This window comes from Canis aureus, chromosome 12 (assembly GCF_053574225.1).
Source record: "Canis aureus isolate CA01 chromosome 12, VMU_Caureus_v.1.0, whole genome shotgun sequence".
In the NCBI taxonomy this organism is placed as follows: Eukaryota; Metazoa; Chordata; class Mammalia; order Carnivora; family Canidae; genus Canis; species Canis aureus.
This window is the reverse complement of record NC_135622.1, coordinates 56,447,376-56,466,258: the sequence shown is the minus strand read 5'-3', so window position 1 is coordinate 56,466,258 and position 18,883 is coordinate 56,447,376. Positions and strand designations below refer to the sequence as shown.

The following is an 18,883-nucleotide window of genomic DNA, read 5'->3' as shown; positions in this document are numbered from 1 at the left end:
AGATAGGTGGGCTTTTGGTGTGGGCTGTAAAATCATGTAATTGTCGTAAAACTGATGGCCAGACCTTGGATCATTGTAAATTTCCAATGTCAATATTGCCTTATGTCTGTCATTCTCTCTTTTAGACACATTTGTCACACTGTATGCTCTAGCTAGGAGCAACCCTTTTCCTTCCTATTTTAAACCTCTCTAGGTATCATTAGCCTCATATGCAGAGGGGGAAATAGAAGCTTAGGGACATTGAATGATTCCTTAAAAAATCACAGTGCTGTGGTGAAGCAGATTTAGAATCCAGATCTTTCTGACATCAACCCCCAGGCTGTTTCTCCCTCATAACTAACACTCATCTTCTTTGCACCCAATATTTCTTTTACAGCAGCCTAGCATTGCATGACACGTTCAGTGGTGAGAATATTGCCTTCAGATGTTTTTGCGATGGACAAAAGCTCGCAGCCTTTACAAAAAAATGCTTCTGTAAAGATCAATTACCATCTTTGTGACCATGTATAAGACTCAGTCACAAAACATGAGAATGTAATGTCCAGGATTCCATAACTGAAGGCATTTTCAGATACGTATGTTAAGTGCAAGTCTTGGAACAAAGAAGAAATTCTGTCTGGCGGTTCTTTTCCTTCTGGAGACAGAGAGGTGCAGGAAGATAAAAGAATACAAGTCAAGGGCTCCTGCAGAGGTGAAAAGCAGAGGGGTTAGTTGCTGCATTAAAGATGCTTGGGAAGTTCTTCCCAATCATCCACCTCCATCCACATAGACTGTTTGTTCCCTTGAGTGGAGAGGGCCAGACCAGACAGATAGGGAAGCAGCAATCTGTGAAAACCATCTGTAAGCGCTGACGGGACTTTGGCAGGGAGGCCGACTGGGATCTGTTCCTACTGATCTGTAAATCCAGCTTTCAAAACTGTTCCCCACAGGATGCCTGGGGATGGCTTAGAATATTTCGTGGGTCAATTTCAGTAACAACTGAGAGTGTTGTAGCAGGACAGGAGGAAGTGCCAGCTGGATCCACTGCAGAGGACATTCCTCAGGTCTCATCTTGGATGTCACCTCTGCGGGACAGTCCTTCCTACTAGGTGCCCTGACCTGAATTATATTTCCCTATTTATGTATTTCAGAGATCAACTATCTGAATCTTATTCATTTAACTTTTCCCAGTTGGGATGTAAGCTTCATGAGGGTAGAGACTTCATTTGTCTTTTCTCATCTTTATATGAGTAGAGAGTCTGGCATATGGGGGATGCTCTATAAATACTTGTTGATTGATTGATTACATGAATAAGTGAAGAAGCAACTGAACTAATGTGTGGGCAAAAAAGATGGCAAGGGATGGTGAGGAACCATGGTGAGTGGAAGGGGCTCAGCATTTGGAAGGATACCCATCTGATCCCAATCCTGATCCTAAAGTAACTGATACATGACCTTCGAAAGTTTGGTTCTTCATCTATAAAAATCTGTTTTATGGAATTATTATCAATACTGAATGACAGAACAATGCAGGTCCATTACCATTTTGCAAGGTCACTGGCACAATAGCTGACATACAAGATTATGATTAGACATTAGGGTCAGTCTTCCCTCCAAGTACATAAGCGCAACCATACATCTACCTTGTGATAAGCAAGGTTCAAATCAACATGTACTTCTAGTCCCCCCGCACTAAGCACTTGGGATCTGGAGATAAGTAAGTTTCAAACCCTGCCCTCGAAATGCCCATTTATTTAGAGACATTCAAATCAAGTTTGGAGCACAGGGCAGGGGCTCACATTTTCCTCATTACTTAATTATATAAGCACCTATTTTATATCTCACACAATTATTCTATTGAATTTTGTTTCCCAATCAAACTTAAGAGGTAGATACTATTATCCTAATTTTGCAGATGAAGATGTTGAGGCTTAGAGAAGTGAAGTATCTTGTTCAGGATCACACCCTGCACCGGCAGATGCTAAGAGCTCCATACCAGTTCCATCACTGTCTATGCTCTGTTCACTATGTATCACGCCTGCGCATTCCTTACAACTCCATTGGTGACTTCAGAGAAAATGTCTATTCTTTGCTTATCTATTTGCATAGGCGACGTGTATTCTCCTGATTCTAATTGAATCTTTCTTCTTGGAGTCCACGGAGGTTTTGATATATGCCTGCTTTTATTTAAGCTGTTGGCTGCGACAGCTTGGTTTATTTCATTTATTATAAAGGATGTGCACATATTATGTATTATGCTCTAGGGAAACTTAGTGAATCATCCTGTGATTCAAAATATCAAACTAGTGGTTTTTTGAACTGCAGCCATCATTTGGTGCAATCACAGTTTAGCCGTTTGGAAGTCTTCCCTGATAGCCATTTTGTTTTACAGTGACAACCCACAAACAGAACTGAAAAATAATAATAAAATATATTGAGGATAAACTACACCTACATATAATACCATCTCACAAATTAAATGCCAAGCCAAAGAAGCTAGGCACAAACGATTCCGTACTGTATGATTCCACCTCCATAGAGTTCAAAAACAGGCAAAGCGAACCTATGGTGAGAGAAGTCAAGATGTTGGCTCCCTTGGGGGGTGGGCAGCATCCAGAGGAGGTGTGAAGAAGACTTCTGGGTGCTGGTAATATTCTATTTTTTGATCTGGATGCTGGTCACACAGATACATTCACTTTGATATACATGCAATCATTTTGGTATCACTGAGCTGTACACTTAAAAGTTGAGCACTTTTCATATATGTAGTATAATTTAATAAAAGTTAATTAAAAATTTGTGAATTCTACTGTGAACCAAGTACTATAATAGGTGTCTGATATGAGTTGTCTATAATCTGCACAACTTAATAAATTTACCACGATAATCTTCACAGACTTTCAAGGTTGGTTATTTTTTATACCTATTTAACAGATATAGAGACTGAGGCTTGGAGAATAAATTCACTTGAGATATCATAATGAATAAATGATGATAGAGCTGAGCTTTCACATCCAGAAAAACTGATTCTACAGCAGCCCACTTTTCTTTTTATGGCATTTGAATTTAAGTTTTATCATGAAATTGTTTAGTTAGTGTACCAGTCCTTTTGAGAAACTTGTCACTAAGATTGGTGACAAGTGCAAAATTCTTGGCAGAGTAATTTTTAAAAAGTGAGTTTGAGTTGGTAAATAGGAGGCTTTATAAGGGCTTGCTCACAAGGAAAGCAACTTAAATTGGTATAGAAATTGAAATGGCCATGACTTGGGAATCTTGCTGGCAGAAGAAATGAGGTGATGGACCGACCTAGTCCAGGTGAGCTCAAACTGAGCAGCGCATGGCTTCTCATGATGGGAGACCTATGGGGGAGTTTGCAGATCCTTTCCAACAGGACAGACATTTCTGCTGTTACAGCCCCAACAGATGGTCATTTTTAAAAAGTATTTTATTTATTTATTCATCAGAGACACACAGAAAGAGGCAGAGACATAGGCAGAGGAAGAAGCAGACTCCTTGTAGAGAACCTGATGTGGGACTTGATTCCAGGACCCCAGGATCACGACCTGAGCCAAAGGCAGACACTCAACCACTGGGCCACCCAGGTGCCACAGGTGGCCATTTTTATCCAGCTCTTACTTGAACACCCAATCCCTTCTTCCCTTAGTACGATCCTTTACAGATAATGCAATACCCACCCACCCCCAGTCCCTATGTCCCATGTCAAATAACCTTGTCAGAGACAGATGGAGGATCATTGCATCAATTCTGTAGATGAGGAGACAGCATTAGAGAAGTCGAGTGACTTGTTTCAGATGATACAGCTAGTAAGTGGGAGCAATTAATTGATTGCAATGATTAATTACTTAATTCCTCTGAAAGAAATTTGAATTAATTCCCATGTTCTTTTCCCTACGCCACACTGCCTCTTTCCGAGTGGACGCTCACTGTGTAGAAGGCAGCCTTTTCAGGTGCCACTAGTTGTTTATTTTTTAAGAATTTTCTTCTTCTAATTAACTGAGAAAAATATCTGCTGGAAGGCCTCACCTCTCACTTTTCTCCAGATCATGGGCTACTTTCTATCTTTGACCATGAAGTGGTCCCTCTGTCAGTGCTGATTTCTGACCACCATTCAAGCAGACCCTCTTGATATTTGCTCACCTTGTGCATTCAGCTACTGTGCTTCCATCTGAAACATAATTCTGCTTTGTTCTCTCGGTTCACACCCGGTGAGCCCCCAGATCAGATCCATGGCTCTTTCTTGAGATGCCAGGTTTGTACCCTGTGCACTTCTGTTTTTCCCTCAACTCTACCAGGGGTTAGGCCAGAGGTCTACAAAGAGGAAGGCCCTGAGAAAATTCAAATAAAACATCAAAATAGATAAGTGGGGAGAAAAACACTTGCTTCAGCATGTGTGGTATTGTTTTGGTGAATGGAAATCCCAGGGTGAGAGATCTCAGCTCAAAGGAAGAATTTTTTCACACCATGAGAGACTAAGTGCCAAGGAAGGAGTGAGCTTCGGAGTTTCCATGTTGGCTCAAAGGTAGTCAATCACTTGGATGACTACTAAACAGATGGGACAGTCAAGATGGTCAGGTGATGGGCTGATCTGCTCTGCAGCTTCCACGCTTCTTTGAACGTGGAAGACACTAAACAGTGTCCTTTAGATCACAGCTGTCTTAATCTGCTCAGCCTGTCACAATAAAATGCCACAACTGGGGGGGGACTTACATAACAGAAATTTATGATGTCACAGTTTGGGAGGCTGGGAAGTCCAGGATCAAGGTGCCAGCAGGGTTGGTTTTTGGTGTGAGCTCTCTTCTTGGCTTGTAAACAGCTGCCTTCCCTCTGTGTCCTCACGTGATAGGGAGAGAGCAAGCCAACTCTCTGGTGTCTCTTCTCATAAGACACTAATGCCATTGGGTCAGGGCACCACCCTTTTGACCTCATTTAACCTTAATTATCTCCTAAAGGTCACATCTCTAAATAAAGCCCACACTGAGGGTTAGGGCTTCCACAGGTGAATTCTGGGTGGAGATTTGGTGGGACACCCTCAGTCTATAGCAATGATCCAGGTCTTTCTCTCTATTTACATGACAATTGAAGCAAATGTTTCACAAATATACTTGTTTTGTTCAGTTATGCTTTATTTTATACTCTTTTATTAAAAATTTTCTGACTTTGGCCATGAAATTGAGTTCACATTTACCTTGAAAACCACCTTGTTACAACATTTTGTCTGGAATAGGTGTTGGATCTCAACTTCCAGTTTTTATTTGGGTAAAGAGGGTGGTATCATTTAATATCTCCAAATCAGTACTTTTTTGTTTAAAAAGTGAGCAGTACTCATATCTGTTCTGTGAAAATTCCAACTATAAATGAGAAAATAAAATATAGAAAATTAAAACAAACAAACAAACCACCATGTTAGTAGGTGATGATGATGATGATGATGAAGATTATGATGATGGCAACAGTCATGTAGTGCTAACAGTTAATAGCAGCTAGGGACATTTTTTTGTAGAAGCTAAGAATTTTAGAACAAATGCATCACTTGTGAACAACAGCCTGTTTGGATCTTAGGGACACCACTAATTTTGCAAATGACCTGGTTTCTCTCTTTGTCTTGGTCACTAGAAAGTTCAGAGCAAAAATCACTCACCTCTGGTCCAAGATCATATGGAATAGAGTTTTATGGACTCGTCTTTCCCCTGCCTTTTCTCTTCTTATTCCTGGTTTCTCCCCTTTATTGTTGATTTACTTTCCCTGTTGTACCATGTTGATATATGTTTAACACTCTTTGTGGTGTGGAACCAACTGTGGTTAAAAAAAAGAAACAAATAACCAAACATCACTTAGTGTAATTGTTACAGCAGGCTATGCTGTATTATTACTCTCATTCATGTATAAAACAATGACTTTCAAAGAGGTTAGGTAACTTTCTATAGTTGTACAGCTTGTACATGGGAAATCTTGGTCTCAAAAACAATGAGTGTTTCTTTGGAACCTTCCAAGGCACCCACTTCCTCCTTGGAAATGTCTTCTAGTTTTAAGAGTGTTGTATTCTTGGTCTACCTTTAGAGGGTTGGTGGCAGCAGACACCCTGGATCTGTGTCCATGTTCATAGTCATCACTAAGCCTCCTCCAATCAGCCCATCCACGTGCCATCTGTTCCCTCCCCTTGTACACAGGGACCCTGGGGCTTGTGCGTTTCCTTCAAGAGCAACCACAGGTCTTTTCAGGCTAAAAAAGTGTGGCAGCAACATGCCCACAGGTTAGGGTAGGGGCTCACATCTGTGCTGTCACATGGTCTTGAGTTACTTGGATCAAAACAGAATCTTCTCTACTTCCATTGTTCCTGGAGTAGACTGTGGGCAGCTCCAGGGCAGGAAGGTTTCTCCACCTCTGGGATCTAGCAAAGATCTGGGGCAAGTCAGATCGCTGACTCTCTTCAGGGAGACCATCAGTAAGCAAACAGAGACACTTCTTGTGATAATAATGGTAATAAAAACAATAATAGTGACAGCTAATTTCATTGTATAGTTGCCAAATGCCAGCTACTTTTTAGAAAAGATTTTATTTATTTGAGAGAAAGAGAGAGAGAAAGAGAGAGAGAAAGAATGAGCAGGAGAGAGGGGCAGAGGAAGAGGAAGAAGCAGGCTCCTCACTGAGCAGGGAGCCTGACACGTGACTCAATCCCAGGACCCCGAGATCATGACCTGAGCCAAAGGCAGATGCTTAACTGACTGAGTCACCCAGGTGCCCCTTGAAAAGTTTCCTGAATTTCTTTCATGAAATCTTCACATTGACATGATGATGCAGGTACTATTTTGCTCCGTTTTAGAAATGGGAGTCCTCACTCACAGAGGGAGGAGGGAGCCTATGTGATCCCAGCCACACAGCTAACAAGGAGCACCCCAGAAGGTAGATGCTGGTGCCCTCGCTCCAGAACCCGAGATCTTCACCACCATGGACCCAGCTGCATCATTCCCCCACAGGCTCCCATCCTAGGTCCTGGGACCGGGCTCAGGGGGTCTCGGCTGAGTGTCTAGTAGAGTTTACATTGACCTCTCTCACACCCCAGCATTCCTCCCTGGGTATTGTATAGATTGGATTCAGTTCTGAGAGACTCTCAATGCTCTGATTACATTGTTGGTTTATGCTGGTTTCATTTCAGGTCATGAGGCAAGAAGGAAACAGTCTCGAACGCCTGCCAAGCTGTTCTGCCCAGCGAGCCTCTTTCCACAAGCGCGGTGCTCTGGGGCGCGCCTGAAGCTCCAGCCAGCCAAGGCTCTTTCCTGCCTTCAAAGGCCCACCTCGAGTCAATGCCAGAACCCGGCAACAGATCCTGGTCCAACTCATGCAAACCGCAGAACTGCAGGGCGGTTGAGGCCACTGAATCCTGAGTTGAGATCAAGTGGTTTAATACCAAAGGAAAACATCTTCAAAGTTTTGTTAGAGAGAAAGTCAAACAGTGATAATATTGAACTCTCCGGCCTGCTAAGTCATTTCTATTTGGTCAGCTCTTGATAGGATGTGAGGTCTGAGGGCCCCCGCCCACCGGTTTATTGTTAACGCAGTGAACGTGTTTATGTGGATCAAGCAGACGCCAGAAGGCGGACTTGGCCCGGCTCAGTATGGACAGAGGAATGTTTCCACGCCAGGTCTGGGGGGTCCTCGACTCTGCATAGTTTCTCTAGTTAACCCCCAACTGCTCTATATATTCCAACATTTTGGGCCATGTTTTATGGGTTTGGGAAATGGAGTTTGCAGCAGAAGGAAGAAAAATAATATTTTACTGAGGGTAGAAAGTAGAAGGGCTGGGGCTCCAAACACATCTTGATTCCAAGACGGGTGCTTTGGAACCATGTCTCAGGGCCAAACACACTCCCCCTCCCCTTAATTAACTAATTAATATATTTTATTTTTAATTCTTTTAAAAAAAGATTTTAGTTATTCATGAGAGACACACAGAGAGAGGCAGAGACATAGGCAGAAGGAGAAGCAGGCTCCCTGCAGGGAACCCGATATGGGACTCGATCCCAGGGCCCTGGGACCATGACCTGAGCCAAAGGCAGATCATGCTCAACCATTGAGCCACACAGGTCCCCCGATTAATATATATATATATATATATATATATATATATATATATATATATATTTTTTTTTTTTTTTTTTTTTTTTAGAATGAGAAAGAGAGAGAGAGAGCACGAGCAGGAGAGGGGCAGAGGGAGAGGAAGAGAGAATCCCAAGCAGGCTCCACGCTCAGTGCGGAGCTGAGCGCGGGGCTTGACCTCACCACCCTGAGAGCATGACCTGAGCCAAAATCAAGACACTTAACTGACTGAGCCATCCAGGTGACTCAAACGCATCCCGCCTTTACTGTCAGAGGCTTGCACTCCCCCACCTTCCGTGCTCCCCACTGGGCTGAAGCCTTGGGTTGGGCCGAGCATGCCCACTGTGGGCGCCACCAGAGCTGACGAGCACCGTGCTGTCTGGCCCCTGGTGCACACGGCAGGACCACACTCTCCAGGCTCTTTTGTCACCAGGCTGTGTTTGTGCCCATGCAGTGTGAGCAGAAGTGATGTATGTGTGTGCAGTTCAGTCTGAAGTAGAGATCAGTGCGGGGGAAGTCTGTTCATGCATCTTCCTGAGATTAAGGGCAATTAAAAAAAATAAAAAATAAAAAGAGCTGTTGAAGGGAACGGCAGAAGCAGGGCTGGCAGATGGGGATTCGGCTGCATTAGGCCACAGAGATTTGGGATTTGTGGCTGACAGCCTAGCTCCCCTTACTACGGGCAGGAAGACGAAGGTATTGAGGGAACGCTGGGGAGGAGTCGGGGTGCAGAGATTGCGGGTGAGGGGGATGCATAACTGTAGCCGTAAGAAGCAGCACAGGTTCCCTGGTCCTCCCTTGTCCACAGATGACCTGTAGTGAGGACCAGCAGAGGGTCCGTTCAGTGGAGAAGATGGAGGGAGGAGGGAGCTCTGAGGTTGGACTGCTTTGCTCAGCCCCATGTCTTGCTGGCTGGGTCATCATGGACCAGTGTCGGAATGCTCTGTGGCTCTGGCTGAGGGGAGAGGGCTCCCCGCGCAGGGCAGGGGTGTCCTGGAGGCTCTACGTTGACCATCACCAGCTTCCCCAGGCAGGACCAAAGCCATAGCATCTTCATCCTTGGGGAGGGGGTCGAGAAACTTCTCTGGTGTGTCATAGAGACCCTCCTAGGCCCTGCTGCACTAAGTTGCTTGGTGAAGGCTTAGCCAAAGCTTTTCCCTTGTTAATTTTCTGAGTCCCAGATTCCAAAGAGAAGTAGGAGGCAGGAATCCAAACAGGTCACTTTCCAGAAACAGCTTGTCATCCCATGTGCCTGCAGCACTGGCTACTTGGCGTGGGCTGGTGGGAGACGGAGGTGGGCACACACACCTCGGGTTTCTAAATGCCTCGCCAGTGGGTTTGGGCTTTAGTGTCGGGCTAGCCTGCGCTGTCCCGGAGCCAGGAAAGCGGTGGTGGGGAACAGAGCAAATGTATAGAGGGTGCTGGTCCAAGGTGGAGACCATGAGGACATCAGGCAAAGGGCAGGAGAGCTGCAGCTGTGCTGATGGGCCTGGGGGTGCCGCAGGTGAGGGATGGTCGGGAATGAGCAGCTGATTCCAGGGCTGGGAGGGGGTGCAGTGAAGACACGCCAGCAGGGAGCGGGAGTCCAGGGTGGAAATTTCTGTAGCATCCTCTGTGCCTCCCTCAGGACAGGCTGGGCCTCTCCGGGCTCTGCGTGGGCAGCACATGCCCATCAGCAAGCTGCAGGAAGGTCACGCAGCGTCTCTTGCTTTCCACGACCGCTCCTGGAGCAGGTCAGGTCTTCCAGCCTTCCCAAGCTTCGGGATCTGGGTGTGCCCACCTGAGGTTCCTGGAATTCGGGCAAGGACTCCAAACGCCACAGACCCCTTGGCTTCTGTCCAAGGGCAGTGCTCAGTGGCCTGGACGGATGCCCCTTTCACGGGTAGGCTGTGCCGTGGCACACAGAGGGGACCGTCCAGGGCTACCTGTTGGGGCTCCAGCCCGGGTTGAGGGTGGCCAGATGTAGCAAATAAAAATACAGGCCACCCAGTTACATCTGTATTTCAGATACAAAAGGAATACACTTTTTGTATAAATACATGCGGGAGAGTGCACGGGACATACTTATTTGTCATTTATCTGAGTTTCAGGCCTAACTGGATGTGCTAAGTTTTCCTGGTATGCCTGCCTGGGTTCCCCCTGGCCTGGATGCACACCCTCTGCATGGACAGAGGGGACTTCCCTAGCCAGGCGTCTCCTCCCAGTACCCAGGGAGAGTGCTACCGACTGCGTGACAGGGGCCAGCGGACCTCCACCCTGGCCAACCCCGTCCTCCTTGCTGCCAGCAGCTCCCTCACGTGCACTTGCATTCAGGACACTCAGCACCAGGCGCCGGCAGCTGGGAGGGCAGCGGGGCCGTCATCCATCACACTGCCACCAAGGCGTGCTAACAGACCACGGCGGTTCCAGCACATTGATGATGGTTAGGATCTTAATGAAGATTTGTGGTGCTGCTGGAAGACGCTTTGGGTCCATTGTTGTCTCCGGCAGATGGGACGAGGCCCTGGGGAGCGGCTTATGGGAAGGGAGGTTCTGGAGGTGGGAGGGGTGGGAAGGGTGCGTGACCAGCAGGAGGAGGTGGAAGCTGCAGGGAGGTGGCTGAGGAGAGCTGGGAGGCGGTGGTTCTGAGGCCTCCAAGCAAAGCATAGGGAACAGGGCAAGAGGTGGTGAAGATGGAAAAGTTAGCAGTTAAGGGATTATTGGTTTCCTCTGGCTGCTGTGACAAATTGCCACCAACTCGGTGGCTTCGAAGGACAGACATGTGTTCTCTCGTGGTTCTGGAGCCCAGGAGCCTGGAATCGGTCTCACTGGGCCAATACTGAAATCAAGATGCATACAGGACCAGGCTCCACCTGGGGATTCTGTGGGGGAGAATCCATTCCTCGCGACTTCCAGCTTCTGGTGGTTCCACATTCCTTGGCTTACGGCCCCAGCACTCTGATCTCTGCCTCCGGTGTCAGATGGCCTCCTCTCTTCTGTCTCAAAACTCCCTCTGCTTCTGCCTCACAAGGGTATGCATGTGCATTTAGGACCCACCATGATAACACTGGATGAGCTCCTCGGCTCAAGATCTTAAACTTCATCATATCTTCTGCTGTATCAAGCCGCACTCGCACTTTTGCCGTATAACGTGTCATGCACTCGTCCGGGAGTTGGGAGTCACTGTTCAGCTCACTGCCTGGTGCGAGGAGGAGCCAGCATCATGCCTGGTGGGGAAGGTTCCTTCAAGGAGTCACCTGGAAGCCCTGCCCAAGCTTTCATTGTCTTCCCTGTTACGTTAACACCTTGAAGCCAATGCAGGGCAGTTCACACCCTCCATGGAGCCATAGAGGGAGGCATGCACTCTGGGGAGAAGGTGCCAGGCTGGGAGTTCCAGCTTTGCCTTTGACCTAGTAGGTGACCCTGTTCAGGTCATGGCTCCTCCTTGGGACTAGTCTCACTCATCTGGATGCAGATGTTGGATTGCATAGCCTCTAAGGGCCCCTCGAACCCAGAGACCCGTTGGTGAAGTCCAATCTCATTTTCCGCCAGGGAAACTGAGCTCCCTGGAAATGGAGCTGCAGGTCTTTTCAGCTTAATTGAAGCATAGAGCCCAACCTTGGCTGTAGTCCAAGGTGAAATTTCAGTCCGGGCTCCCGGCTTGCTTTGAGCAGCTCTTTACAACTCAGAACTGAGGTCATAATTCAACCCACGATTGACATTATGGCTAAGAATGTTTTACTGAAGCCACGTCCTGACTTTGTGGCACAGCACAAACCCGGATCCACAGAGAAGCAGCTGGAGAGTGCAATGAAATTAGACAAGGGCAGCTCTGTGTGACCTTGGGCCTGTCGTTGAACTTCTCCAAATCTCAATTTTGCATTTTAAAAAAATGGTATTGTGAGGGTTGTCCATTTGTGAGAATGAATCATCAATAAATGCAAAATGCTCAGGAGAATGTTTGGTTTGTGTGAGGGGCTGAGCAAGGGGTAACTCTGGCCCAAGGCCTTCCTCTAAAGGCTTCTCCTGTTTCCCCCACCCCACCCCAAACTCCCAGTTCTCGCCCTCTGGCCACATTGCTGCTCCTGGACCACGCTCACCCGGTGTGGTGTGCTGTCCTATCTCAGGGCCTTGCCCTGGTGTTCTCTCAGCCAGGTGTTCAAATACTCCCAGATGTGTGCACAGCTCACGCCTCACTCCCTGAAGGTGTTCACAGCCACGTCATCTTCTCCGGCCTCACTGTCCCCCCTCTCTAACATGTCACCCTCTTCCCCACTTTCTTTTCTTCCTGGGACGTGTCTTGATGCAACTTCCTGTATGTTTTGTGTATTTTTCTAGTTGCCCGGTTACTTCTCCTTAGTTAAAATGTAAGCTTTATGAGGTGAGGCTTCTGGCTTATTTTTATCACTAAGGAATTCCCACTTAAAACAGGCACTGCTTTAAGAAATATTTGTTGAGTGAATGAGTGAATGAATGAGTGAGGCCAGGGAAATGCTCTTGAAGCTGCCATGCAGAAGACAGAGCATTGGGAGTGATGAGTACCTGGTAAGAGGCCATCACAGTCATGCCAGAGCTGCTGGTGGTGGCTCAGAGCAGGGAGGTAGCAGTGGGGGCGCTGGGGGTGTGAGTGGCTTCCTGGAGGTAGAGATGAGAGAACGTGCTGATGTATCCGTTGTAGGGGTGACAGAGAGGGAGGTGCCACGGAGGACTCCAGTCGCCTGTAGCTTGTGGGTAAATGCAAGTCCTGTTTCCTGAGCTGGAGATCACTGGCAAAGAGCAGGTTTGCAATGCCCACATCCAGGGGCCTTTGCAACAAGGGATACATGGAGGAAAATGAACTGTACCACCATCAGGGGAGCTGGGTCCCGGCTTCCGCCTTCAAGATGAGTTCACTATTTGACCTGAAGTGATGTATTTCACCTCCCTGGGCTGGAGGTAGTTCCACCATAAAGGGAGGGAGAAGCTGGGGTAGAGCCCATCTGAGGTCCTCGGGTGTGCAATATGGGACACTGGGTCCTTGGGTGTGCAATATGGGACTCTGGGTAAGGCGAGGCTTTGGAGTTAGACACGTTTGGGGTCAAAGCTAACCCTTGTCATTTACTAGTTAAATTTCACTCAACTCCATTGCCTCATCTCTAAAATGGGACAGTAGTTCTGCCCTCACAAAGATGTTGTGAAGTTCAAGTGATATAATACCTGTAAGTGCCGAACGCTGTGCCTGGCACACAATGTAGAACAAACAATTTGCTCAGGTCTTTCCTCCAACTCCTTGCTTCCCACAGTACACCCAGATCCTGACTCCCGGTCCCCACTAGCCACTCACCTCTCTGCAGATGGAGCTGCATGGTATGAAGTTTATAAGGCTCTTGATCTCTTCATATCTAAGGAATTTACTATTTCAATGCAAACATACCCTGTGGATTATTGCAAAAGGCCATTAAATATGTATCAAATAAAAATGTTAAGAGGAAGAGCTATGGCTTCGCTCAGTGTTGCTTGACTATATTATATAGAAAGAATACGAATTATAATCTTCTTTCTCTGCCATCACCTTTCTGTTAGATTTTCTCACACCAGGTGTTCAATTCCCAGTGAGAAAACTTCTTCTTCCCAGTCTGACATTTTCAAATGTGTTGATACGTACCCAATGGAGTGATTCTACAGAAGATGGTGCCACTCAAAGCTCCAACCTGAATGAAGTAGCTCCCCGAATTCTATTTATGTCATAATGAATATATTCAACTTAATAGCGTCAAAGACTTTGCAGGCACACCTGCAGCAAAGAACGCAGTATGGGTCTGGAGTGATTCGAATTTTCCTTCCACAAAAATAATTCTGGCAGCTTGGGATCAATATCTTCCTCCCATATGTTTCATATTCTCTTCAAAGTATAATTGAAGACACTCTTCTCAACAGTACTTTTCGGTGTGAACGCATTCAGAAATTCTAAAAAGGTAATTTGAAAAGGAAGGAAACTAACATTTGGCTCGCGTCTCCCATGTATCGAGGCTGTGTTATGCACCTTGCATATGTTATCTCATTTAATCTGCACAACTGTGTGGCAAAGATAATATCAGGCTTACTTTTGGAGAACGGGAGTCTGAGGCTCGGAGAGGTGGAGTTACCTGCCTAAGATCACACAGTCTTTCGTGGTGCGATCAGGATCTGAAGCCAGTGTTGACTGACTCCAAAACTTGCTCTCTTGAGTGTGGTCCTGTACTCTTGACACTGCATTCCTAATTCTTCACCCTTCCCACCTTCGGGCCCCTTTTCATTGAGAACAGAAACTAAATCCACAGAGAAACCCAAAACTCTGAGACGAGATTTTGAGAGAACTTTCTTGGCCCGAACTTAACATGTGGACTACATCTATTTCAACTCTAGTTGGACAGCATGGGTGTCCTTATTTCCTTGTGTGGAAACGGAAGCAAAGTTGGACAGAGGTGTCTATGACCTTGGACTGAAAGAGATTTGAATCTATTCTAGGAAATGCATCTCTTTCTCCAGGAGGTGAGAGGGAAGTGGTCCCTGCCAGGGGAGACGGATTCTTTCCACTGTTGCTCTGACAGCCATCTTGGCAGCCCTCCCAGCCAAACTCGCTGGGCTGCTTCGTGCTCCACTGCATGATTCCTGGTGGGGTAGGATTTGGCTCTGTGTCTCCCTCCTCCCATTAATCTTCATTTGAGTGTGTTGCTATGAAGATACATCTTGAAACATTCAAGAAGTGAAGGAGGAGTTCATCCGTGTCACAGACAGCATGCTTCAAGGATTGCTATTTTGTCAACCTGGCCAACTTGGATGTCAAAGAATATGCTCTGGGAGGAAATGGCCTTGGAAAATTTCCTTGCTTTTCACTCTGTCCCTGTCTCCACCTCTAAATTTATCCAGAGCAGCAATAACCCCTTTTGTTATTGTGTCCGTGACCAAGAGGACAGGAATGCCTTCTGTGGCCCTGGGAGCTGGGTGATCCTTTGACCCTATGGTATTCCCAGTTAGCAGGGTCCCCAGAGAACGTGCCTGCAGTGAGGCCACTGTGTGATGTCCTTTTCCTGGAGCCCGTGGATTTCTGTCAGTGACCGGGGGATTTCTGCTTGACCCAACGAGCTCATTGGCAATGGCCTCGGTGTCCACGTGGTTACGTTAACCTCTTTAGTGCCAGGACCCGTGCTACTTCTGACTCTTGCACATTTGTTAAACCAATAAGCATCACTGGTTGTGAATCTGTTCCCCTCATATTTCCTATGTTTTTGTTTTGAGGAATTCCACATAAAGGAAAGGTTCTGACAACTGGAAACTTAGTTGAATGAATAAGCACTTCTTAGGAAGTGCATTTATGCCTCAGAAGAATGAGAGCCCTGGTGCAGTGTGTTCCCTATTTTTGGCTTCCAGGAAAATGTCTTCGTGAGGGCCAGAAGAACAGGGGATTAACATTAATTCAGTTCTTACAGTCGAATTCCTACGTTTGTGGCCTTTGCTACTGACTTTATTTACACAATCTTCCTTAAGTTCTGACAAGCATATTCCTATTTTATAGGAAAGGAAATCTATGCTCAAGGAAGGCAAGTAGGTGATAGCGTTGAACGTCCAAGTGGTAGTATATATGGAAAGACCGTGCAAAGCTCATTGTCAGTCTGCTAAGATGTTTCATGATGTGAATATGGAGGTTAATTTTCCATTGTTTAAGAGATGGCCTTTAATTTCCTTTCAATTCACCAAGATTGGGACAGACTCACATGAACCAAACTCATAAGGCTGATGTAAAAACCAGATGTACTGCCAAAGCATTAAATTAAAACGGGAAGCATAGCTACCACACTGGCCAAAATAGTTGCAATGGTCCAAATGACCCCTTCTCTTTTTGTGGGCAAGTTACATGGGAAAATAGATTATAATTGGAAATTTCCTTGGTGCAAATGTACTCAGCATATTATCAGAGAGTGATGCAATTTAAGTGTCCCATGGCCTTAGGCTCTGGAAGCTTCTTCTATCCATTTCATAATAGAGCTAGATTTGCTACAGAGACTGGACCAGCTGAATCCTTAGACCTGGATCCCTTCTTCCCTGGTTATTGCTGGTATGGGCACTGCTCTGTGACTCTCCCTTCCTCTACTTCCTGGAATGACCAAGTAACCCCTGCTTAATTTTATCAGTATCTCCAGTTATAATAGCTTGGCTTAAAAGCCATTCTGGGTTTTTTTTTTTTTTCAGTTAAATTTTAATATCCCAGATCAGATCTGGTGTCTGTGGTGCTATTATTAACTCTCTGTTATTAACTTGATTTTTCTAATTTCCAAGTTGTTGGCAACCCCCATAGCTGTTCCCTTGCAGAGATAATATCGGTGCTGCAGGATTTGGGGAAGGCTAAATTAGACAACGTATGGGAAAAGAGTCCAGCATGAGGCAGCTGGTTCATTAATTCCATTCCTTTTTTTGTAAGAGGGTTAAACTGAGCAAAAACAGCTACCCAGATCTCCATCTCTCTCACTGACCTCAGAAGACAATGTTAAATCATTATTTCTACTTGTCACTCATCCCAAACTGTGGAGCAGAGGCAAGTTTTTTTTTTTTTTAAGACTTTTTCCTAATAACGATGGTCTATCTTTCCACATATGTGACTTTGATTACATTTTAGAGGATCTTTGAGCTGGAAATCACCTTTCTAAAACCTGCCACCTGTCAGCAAAGTTGGCCACAATGTCATCAGAAGAACAGAAGCAACATTGCTCAGGAAGGAGAATTTGGTATTTCCTTTTGCACACACACAGTAGTTGTAAGAAAATCTTTACTGCTGTCAGACTTCAATCTCCCTGGTATAACTCAAGGTTGCCTTCATTGTGGGGTAATAACAAGACAGATGTCATCCAATCACCCATAACAAGGCATCTTGGCATTGGCCAAAATAGACACCCAAGTTTTCTGTGCATTCTAGACTATATTTGTCTTTTTAAAGAGAGAGACAATGATTTCCTGATTAATAACCAACATTTCAAAGTGTTTTATATTTGATCATAGCATTTGACCCCTGATGAGGGAGTTATTAATTTTAATCCCATTTCACAAATTAAAAAAACTGACAGCAGATAAATCATTTAGCCTATCATTTGACATACTGTATGTCTCTATTGACTTCCAATTCAAGACTATTAGCCAGATTCTATGTTTCTTCCTAGTTTATATGCTTGAGTTCACCTCCAGCCTTTAGAATGAGTTCAGTACCATGATTAGGAATTAAAAAAAAATGTGTTCCTGTGAAGGTTAACTGTACGTGTCAACTTGGCTAGGCTAGAGTACTTAAATTTGATGAACTACTATTCTGGAGGTTCCTGTGAAGATTTTTTTTAGATAAGACTAACACTTAAATCAATAGACTTTGAGTAAAGCAGATTACTCTTCCTAAGATGGTGGGCCTCATCCAATCAGTTGAAGGGCTTAATAGAAAGATACTGACCTCCTTCTCAGAAGAGGGACTCCCTGCCAGCAGACCACATTTTAACTCAAGTGGCAACTCTTTTTTGGGGGATGGGGTCACCAGCTTGTCAGCATACCCTGCAGATTTTGGACCTGCCAAGGTTGCATATGAGCCAATTCCTTAAACTAAATCTCTATATTTATGTGCATCTTGTTGGTTCTGTTTCTCTGGAGAACTCTAACTAATATGGAGTGAGATGCTGTTAATAAATACCTAAAACTATGCAAGTGGCTTTGGAACTGGGTGATGGTAAAGCTGGAAAAATTCTTGGTGTGCCTGTCAAGAAAAGCCAAGATTACCTTGAAGAGACTGTTGATAGACGTAAGAATGTCAGAGGTGCTTCTGGCGAGGTCTCGGATGGGACTGAGGAACATCTTATTGGAAACTGGAGGAAAGGTGGTCCTATTATAAAGGGATTAAGAACTTGGCTGAACTGGGTCCAGTGGTTTGTGGAAGGCAGATCCTGTAGGTGATTGACTTGGATGTTTAGCTGAGGAGATTCCTAAGCAAAGTGTTGCAAGTGCAGCCTGGCTTCTCCTTGCTGCTTATGGCAAAAGGTGACAGAGGAGACATATGTTGAAGAAGGAATTGTTAGGCAAAAGGGAATCAGAACTTGAAGATTTGGAAATGTCCAGCCTACCCATATTGCCAAAAACAAGAATGTTTGGTCTGGAGAGAACACCAGGCATGTGGCTGGACAATCATTTGGCTTTAAAGGGATTACAGGTGTGACTCATGGATCCAATTAGCTGTCTCAGCAGAGATGCTGCCGGCTTGGACTGAAGGGGACAGGGACAGGACACAAAGGAATGCTGTGGGGCTTCTAAGATTTTGCAGGATGAGTCAGTGGGGCTATCTGGCTGTGAACATGTGTTATCCTTCAAGAAAACAGAAGAATGGCTCTAAGGGCAGCTCAGAGGTCAGCAGGACTGCCAAGGCCACCATAGGTCTAAAGGGCACAGGCTTGGGGGTGAGGGGTGTAGCTGCTGCCTTTTTGATTCTATATTGTAGAATGGCTGCCCAGAACCTTGGGGCAGGGTGGCCTCCCCGTGGGCCAGAGGACAGAGACTGAAGCCAAAGAGGGTTATTATGAAGCCTTAAGACCTCATAGAATTTGCCTTGCTAGGTTTCAGACTTGCTTGGTATCTATCACTCCTTTCTTCTTCTCGACTTTTCTCTTTTGTGTGTGTGTGTTTAAATTTTTTTTTTATTTATTAGAGAGAGAGAGAAAGAGAGAGAGAGAGAGAGAGAGAGAGAGAATGAGTGGGGGGAGGAGCAGAAGGAGAGGGAGAAGCAGACTCTCTGCTGAACAGGGAGCCCAACATGGGGCTTGATCCCAGG

The 18,883-nt window shown here is 45.7% G+C and overlaps 2 long non-coding RNA genes across 5 annotated transcripts in view; one reads left to right on the top strand and one right to left on the bottom strand.

The window, feature by feature from the left end:
• Nucleotides 1-8,107, top strand: part of LOC144281232 (uncharacterized) — an 83,462-nt gene extending 75,355 nt beyond the window's left edge. For both annotated transcript variants that reach the window (XR_013349752.1, XR_013349751.1), the window contains exon 3: nucleotides 7,154-8,107. This is a non-coding gene — a long non-coding RNA (uncharacterized LOC144281232). The remainder of the gene's footprint in view (nucleotides 1-7,153) is intronic.
• On the bottom strand, nucleotides 5,005-13,775 carry LOC144281231 (uncharacterized). 3 transcript variants are annotated; one of them, XR_013349750.1, is made up of 4 exons: nucleotides 13,625-13,714; nucleotides 13,397-13,487; nucleotides 5,639-5,793; nucleotides 5,005-5,348 (listed from the first exon to the last, which is right to left on the bottom strand). It is a non-coding gene; the product is annotated as an uncharacterized LOC144281231 (long non-coding RNA). The 3 variants fall into 3 exon arrangements; XR_013349749.1 differs by lacking the exon at nucleotides 13,625-13,714 and adding an exon at nucleotides 13,718-13,775 and having other exon boundaries at nucleotides 5,006-5,348; XR_013349748.1 differs by having other exon boundaries at nucleotides 5,007-5,348; nucleotides 13,397-13,711.
• Between the last annotated feature and the right edge of the window lie 5,108 nt (nucleotides 13,776-18,883).